The sequence below is a fragment of the Dermacentor silvarum genome, chromosome 1 (assembly GCF_013339745.2).
Source record: "Dermacentor silvarum isolate Dsil-2018 chromosome 1, BIME_Dsil_1.4, whole genome shotgun sequence".
Lineage (NCBI taxonomy): Eukaryota > Metazoa > Arthropoda > Arachnida > Ixodida > Ixodidae > Dermacentor > Dermacentor silvarum.
This window is the reverse complement of record NC_051154.1, coordinates 309,000,081-309,007,313: the sequence shown is the minus strand read 5'-3', so window position 1 is coordinate 309,007,313 and position 7,233 is coordinate 309,000,081.

Below are 7,233 nucleotides of genomic sequence, written 5' to 3'. Positions count from 1 at the left end.
GGTCAGCCATGAATAGTGTGTCGTCGGCGCCATCCACCAACGAGATGGCCCGCCAGCCCGTCTACGAGACGACGTTAGGCCCACGTGTCAAGCAGCGAGAACCCGACCAGGGCCCGGACCGACCTTCCCAGAGTCCCGCAATCACCCTGCTCGGGCACGCGCAGGTCCGCTCCGCCCAAAGCCACCACCGCACCAGGGGAGCAGCCGCAGCACCCCGGTATCCTCCAGTACCCAGCAGCAACCAGTCCCAACACCCCATGGTTCCAGCAGCAGTGGCGGTGGCAATCCCTCAGCCCCGACTCCTGCCACCAAAGATCACGACCCGGTGTTCAGGCAAGCGTCAGCGGCCATTGACCAGAGCCATCCACCACCATGGTCGCCCACCTCCGCGAACACTCCCGCCGGGGCTGTCGCCATCAAGCGCATCATCCACGCAGGCGTCAAGGCGCTCTTTCCAGGGTCAGCGCGGCGCCCAAGGCACAGCGGCCACCGCAACGAAGCGCCGCCCCAGAATGGCTCCGACCATGCCCTCCAGCCACCCAGAGCACCACCACCCGCGGACAGTCTCCCAAGCTACCCCTGTGACAGTTCCCGAAAGCCTGAGGAGAAGAGGGGAAGACCGGTAGCACCACCCACAAAAATCAACGGAGCATCCTCCAAGGGAATTTCCCCAACCCCACCCGAAACCTACAACGTTGAGCGGCAGGACAATCGACGGCAAGACCTGCGACCAGAGCGCAATAGTCAGTGCCGACCCCCCGAGGAGTTGGTTGCGCGCTGGACGGTCTTGACGACTACTTCCAACGACGACTATACAATGATTTTCCAGCATCAGCGCGCATTCACAACCGCCAGAGCTATCTTCAGCAGCGTGGCCGAGTGTAAAGATGAAGACAAGAACTTGGGCTCGGGCGCTCGGACACCGGGCGCTAGGGGGCGAACGAAAAAAAAAAGAAGTTGGCAGATAATAGAACAGCTGGCCCAGGAACGGGTGCTGTCTCTGTGTCTCTCATTCAGTTACAATATATATATATATATATATATATATATATATATCACACGCACACACACACACACGCACACATGCACACACACACACACTCACACAGAGAGCGTTGCGCTGCTGAGCACGAGATCGCGGGATCGAATCCCGGCCGCGGCGGCCGCATTTCGATGGAGGCGAAATGCAAAAACGCCCGTGTGCTTGCGTTGTAGTGCACGTTAAAGAACCCCAGGTGGTCAAAATTAATCCGGAGCCCTCCACTACGGCGTGCCTCATAATCAGAACTGGTTTTGGCACGTAAAACCCCAGAAAGAAGAAGAACTCACACAGAGAGAGAGAGAGAGACAGACTCGAAACGGCTGAAGTAGGCAAAGCATGCCATTCGGGAAAAAATTATCGTCGAAAGGCAACGCCCGTGCGTGGGCTACAAGCATTCATTTGGCGAAAGGGGGTACGCGGGATGACGGCCGAGCCGAACGTCGTTTTTACAGGGCCCCTCACCAGGTCTGGCCATTTTGAGCTGAGAAGGGCAGTGGATACAGTATTACATCACTGCGCGTGGCTGAAAGAGCTGAAATATCAAACCGAGCGCCGTTTGTTCTTCGTGCGGGCGGCGCGCTCAAAGTCGAATTGGGTTGGAGACGCCCCTGTGGTTTGCGTAGAAGCTGTTCAGGAATTAATATCTCAAAACTGGTGTCATCCTCAGAAATAATTCTAAGTGGCTCCGCCTTGCGAACTCCACGGCTTCATTTTTTAAATTGCAATAGGTGCCTTCAGGTAATTAGTTAAAAGTTAATTAGTGAATTTTTGTGAATTAGTCGATTATGCATTATAATTTATTGTGTAAGTTATGTCCGCCTGTTCGAGTAGACCAGCTCATTAACTAGAATCGGGCTATCTGCCACTGGCAACCTTTATAAATTTTGAAACTGTTCGCTGAAACACCCTGTATATCTTAGAGCATGATCTCTAACCACCGGCTTCAAAGGAAACAGCCACATATCATCATCAGCAGCAGCTCAGTTTCAACGCCGGCAGCGCGCCGCGCGCGTTTTACCGCTAGTGTGAATGGAGCTTTCTGCGCCCACGCGTCAAAACAAAGCTCTGCATGATCGGAGGTCAGTATGCGGCGTCTGCGGTGAATCCCGCCCACGCGTCACCCGCGCTGCCTCTCGCGATCTGCCGATTAGCGAGTCAGTCGCGCCACACTTCGCTACGTTTGCAACGTGCCGCACGAGACAGATTGTCCGCGCCAGCCAAATATATCGCGAAATGAATACATAGATCTGCGCTCAAATTTCGCATTAGGGAGTGTCGTTATCGTCGGTGAATTTCCTTGCAAATCTAGTGTCCAAAAAGAACGCATTCATAATTAAGTAAAAAGAAACATGCTCAATATTAAACTTGTCAGGAATGCTACTTAAACTTAACGATGATGGAAAGCGCGAAAAAGATATTTGATCGAAATAGAAAATATTACTTAGAGCATGTGATGAGGTTTCTTGTTATGGCTTGCAAGTGTTGTTGCAGTTCACAAATCGGCTACAAAGCAGCTCAGTTGAATGGAATGTATAGGCGTGTTAGTAAACTGCACTTGAAAAAGATATTTATCGCCAGCGGGCAAGGACAGAAGGGAGACGACACCACAATGCGCTAACTTTTTTTTATTTCCAAGAAACAGCCGCCTACTTAACCCAGGCACTGTGCCGCCACAACATCCCAGTTAAGCCGTCTTCTTAACTAACAAGTCTCCCGAAGGGGCACTACCTCACGTTTCACTATTCCGACAGATAGCCTGAAACTCACTAATCTCTCGGAGGACACCAGTTTTGAGATATTAATTCCCGAACTTTGCGGAGAAATGCATTGGTGTTCCAGTTAGTTGCTTAACAAAACGTCGCTTTTTTTTTTTTGCTTTGTTGTTTTTCAATGTGAGACTGAGTATAAGCGCTGCGACGCATGACTTCAATTGATTCGCATTTCGAGTGAATCGGGCTTGGCCTAATTGCGGTTACTGAGTTAATTAGGTATATTTATGACCTCCGCAAGCAAGTGGCGATCTTTGCAGCCCTACAAAATGTTTTAAATAATTAGAAGAGTTTGTTAGTTTCTGGTGAGTCGTTAGCATTGCCTGGTGCCAAGAGAAGCAATACTTAGAGACATATTCACGTGCATTTCACACGCCGTTGATAAATTACTCGGTCGAAGGGGTCACTAAAGTCTGCGGGGTTTTTTTGTCAGGGTCATCAAAGCATGCATTTTGAAGCAATTTGAAGCGAGCGGGACATACAGCAAAATATTAATTTTATGATATATATATATATATATATATATATATATACATGGGGTTCGGCATGCTGGTCGGGCCCGAGCCAACCGCCCCCCCTCCCCCCCTTCTCCCGGGAAACATGTAAACTTTCCACCTAGGAGTCCTACAATGGATGGCCCGAAATTTTAAAGGACACCGAAAAAAAAGATATATCCTAGTGTCCCACCCAGATTCGAACTCCGTACCCACACACTACGAGTCTCTTTCTATGTCTTCTCAATCACGCCGCCGATGCTGCAGCAAAGTATGCTGCGACTGGACAACACGGTCCCTGACCTCTTGGGATCTGGTTAAAACGATTGGCTGACGGCACGGTCTCTTGCTTATCCATAAACCCGTGCCGAGGTAAAATAATATAAACGGAGGCCGTGGACAAAGCGTGAAAATCAGGCTCAATATGGACTGAATATACCAGCACAGACAAAAAAGTGTTGTAAACAAAATGGAGGAGGAGCAGAAAGAAGAAAAGAAAGGCAGGGAGGTTAACCAGACGCACGTGCGGTTGGCTACCCTACACGGGGGAAGGGGTTTAAAGGGATGAAAGGAAAGAAGGGAGAGAAGATTTAGAGAAAAGAGGGGCGGGTAAAAATTTTCGAGAAATGCAGCTTAGATGCGGTTAGCATATCTAATTGCGTATTCGGTACGGCCTGTTCGTGATTAGTTCGCGCTGATGTGTGCATCTAAATATTGATGAATTCACAAACGTACGTCATTTTTCTTCGAGGTACACGCATCACTTCATACTTCTTAACGTTAAGTAATATTAAACAACACTTTACCTTTTAGCTATGCGTGGCAGTGAGGCCAGACTGAAAGTTAACGCAAATTGTGCTTTGTCTGCTTTTTTTTTTTTTTGTTAGAAGCGGCTTTAGTCCCTGCGCATGTGGAATGCCGGGACAACTCTACACGGATGTAATGCAGCGAGCACTCCGTGGCATGTCAAGAATACGTGACGAACATGTTCCAGAATAGCCAAGGGCTGTTCCGAGGAACACACGGCGTCCTCGTAGAAAATGCAAGAAAATGATCCCATCCGAAACAGCCAGGGGCTGTACGTAAGGTCACCACAGCAGAGGATCGCAGCATGGCAAACGTGTGGATAACAGAGCTAGGCTTCCGAAAGCGAGATCGAGGTTGACGTGGCATCGCGGTGATGGCCTCTCCCCTCACACGACACCTGCTGCGTTAATGATGCCGCAGATGTTGCCTTTCGCCCGCTCTGCTGCATCGAGGCGAACTCATGACGTGGCGTCGCAGCCTATGGGAATCTAGTGGCCGTTTTTCGCTTGTCCAAACGACAGACGCCGGCTTTTTCGCTGAATGGGCTGTTTGATGTATTTGATGATGAGGGCATCCTTGGCTTCAGGATATTTCATGTTGCAAACAAGCTAAACTGTTCATAAACTGCTTCTATTTAGATCACTTCAAAAATGCGTTCCCTGTGTACTGTACGTATGCATTCAACATGTGATCGAGTAGGTACATTTCTGTACGTATGGTGATGCTATACAAGAAATTGTTCGCTTAAAGAAACTCTCGAAAATCTGCGCCAGCGGTAACACGCACGCACGCACGCACACACACACACACACACACACACACACACGCACACGCACACGCACACGCACACGCACACGCACACGCACACACACACACACACACACACACACACACACACACACACGCACACGCACACGCACACGCACACGCACACACACACACACACACACAGCAGAGAGAGAGAGAGAGACAGACAGACTCGAAACGGCTGAAGTTGGCAAAGCATGCCATTCGGGAAAAAATAATCGTCGAAAGGCAACGCCCGTGCGTGGGCTAGAAGCATTCATTTGGCGGAAGGATGTACGCGGGATGACGGCCGAGCCGAACGTCGTTTTTACAGGGCCCCTCACCAGGTCTGGCCATTTTGAGCTGAGAAGGGCAGTGGATACAGTATTACATCACTGCGCGTGGCTGAAAGAGCTGAAATATCAAACCGAGCGCCGTTTGTTCTTCGTGCGGGCGGCGCGATCAAAGTCGAATTGGGTTGGAGACGCCCCTGTGGTTTGCGTAGATGCTGTTCAGGAATTAACATCTCAAAACTGGTGTCATCCTCAGAAATAATTCTAAGTGGCTCCGCCTTGCGAACTCCACGGCTTCATTTTTTAAATTGCAATAGGTGCCTTCAGATAATTAGTTAAAAGTTAATTAGTGAATTTTTTTGAATTAGTCGATTATGCATTATAATTTATTGTGCAAGTTATGTTCGCCTGTTCGAGTAGACCAGCTCATTAACTAGAATCGGGCTATCTGCCACAGGCAACCTTTAATAAATTTTGAAACTGTTCGCTGAAACACCCTGTATATCTTAGAGCATGATCTCTAACCACCGGCTTCAAAGAAAACAGCCACATATCATCATCAGCAGCAGCTCAGTTTCAACGCCGGCAGCGCGCCGCGCGCGTTTTACCGCTAGTGTGAATGGAACTCTCTGCGCCCACGCGTCAAAACAAAGCTCTGCATGATCGGAGGTCAGTATGCGGCGTCTGCGGTGAATCCCGCCCACGCGTCACCCGCGCTGCCTCTCGCGATCTGCCGATTAGCGAGTCAGTCGCGCCACACTTCGCTACGTTTGCAACGTGCCGCACGAGACAGATTGTCCGCGCCAGCCAAATATATCGCGAAATGAATACACATAGATCTGCGCTCAAATTTCGCATTAGGGAGTGTCGTTATCGTCGTTGAATTTCCTTGCAAATCTAGTGTCCAAAAAGAACGCATTCATAATTAAGTAAATAGAAACATGCTCAATATTAAACTTGTCAGGAATGCTACTTAATCTTAACGATTTTGGAAAGCGGGAAAAAGATATTTAATCGAAATAGCAAATATTACTTAGAGCAGGTGATGAGGTTTCTTGTTATGGCTTGAGAGTATTGTTGCAGTTCACAAATCGGCTCCAAAGCAGCGCTGTAGAATGGAATGTATAGGCGTGTTAGTAAACTGCACTTGAAAAGGATATTTATCGCCAGCGGTCGAGGACAAAAGGGAGACGACGCCACAATGCGCTAACTTTTTTTATTTCCAAGCAACAGCTGCCTACTTAACCCAGGCACTGTGCCGCCACATCATCCCAGTTAAGCCGTCTTCTTAACAAACAAGTCTCCCGAAGTCTCCCACTATTCCGACAGATAGCCTGAAACTCACTTATCTCTCGAAGATAATAATATTTGTGCTTCGAAAGAACAAGGCAAGAATCATACACCGGTGCCCAGCCTCATTCCGACAATGAGCAGACGAATGACCGTAATGCTTATTCCTAACGTTTAAAGTATGTTCTCGTAGGCAGTCATTAAGACACCCTTCCTCTCTATCCGATATACTTACTCCCACAGGACAGCAGAAGCTCATAGACCACCGACAGGAGCATCTCCAACCCACTCCGGCTTTGAGCGCGGCGCCCGCACGAAGGACAAACGGCGTTCGGTTTGAAAATGCAGCTCTTTCCGCCACGCGCAGTGATGTAATACCGTATCCACAGCCCTTCTCAACTCAAAATGACTAGACCTGGTGAAGGGCCCTTTAAAGACGACGTTCGGCTCGGCCGTCATCCCGCGTACCCCCTTTCGCCAATTGAATGCCTCTCGCCATCGTTGCCTTTCGTGTTTTTTTTTTTGTTTTTTTTTGCCAATATCATTATTTGACTACTTCAGCCGTTTTGAATCTATCTATCTATCTATATATCTATCTAATTATACTGCACAAGGGCCTCGGAAATCTGCCCCAGCCGATCTCTCAGGTTCTGAATGTATTTTATCTGGTACGAATCTCAACGCCATCTCACAAGTCGTTTGTAGCACCGTGGAAGGTACAGGACAGCTCACCCAATAGGAGGGCCGAATTC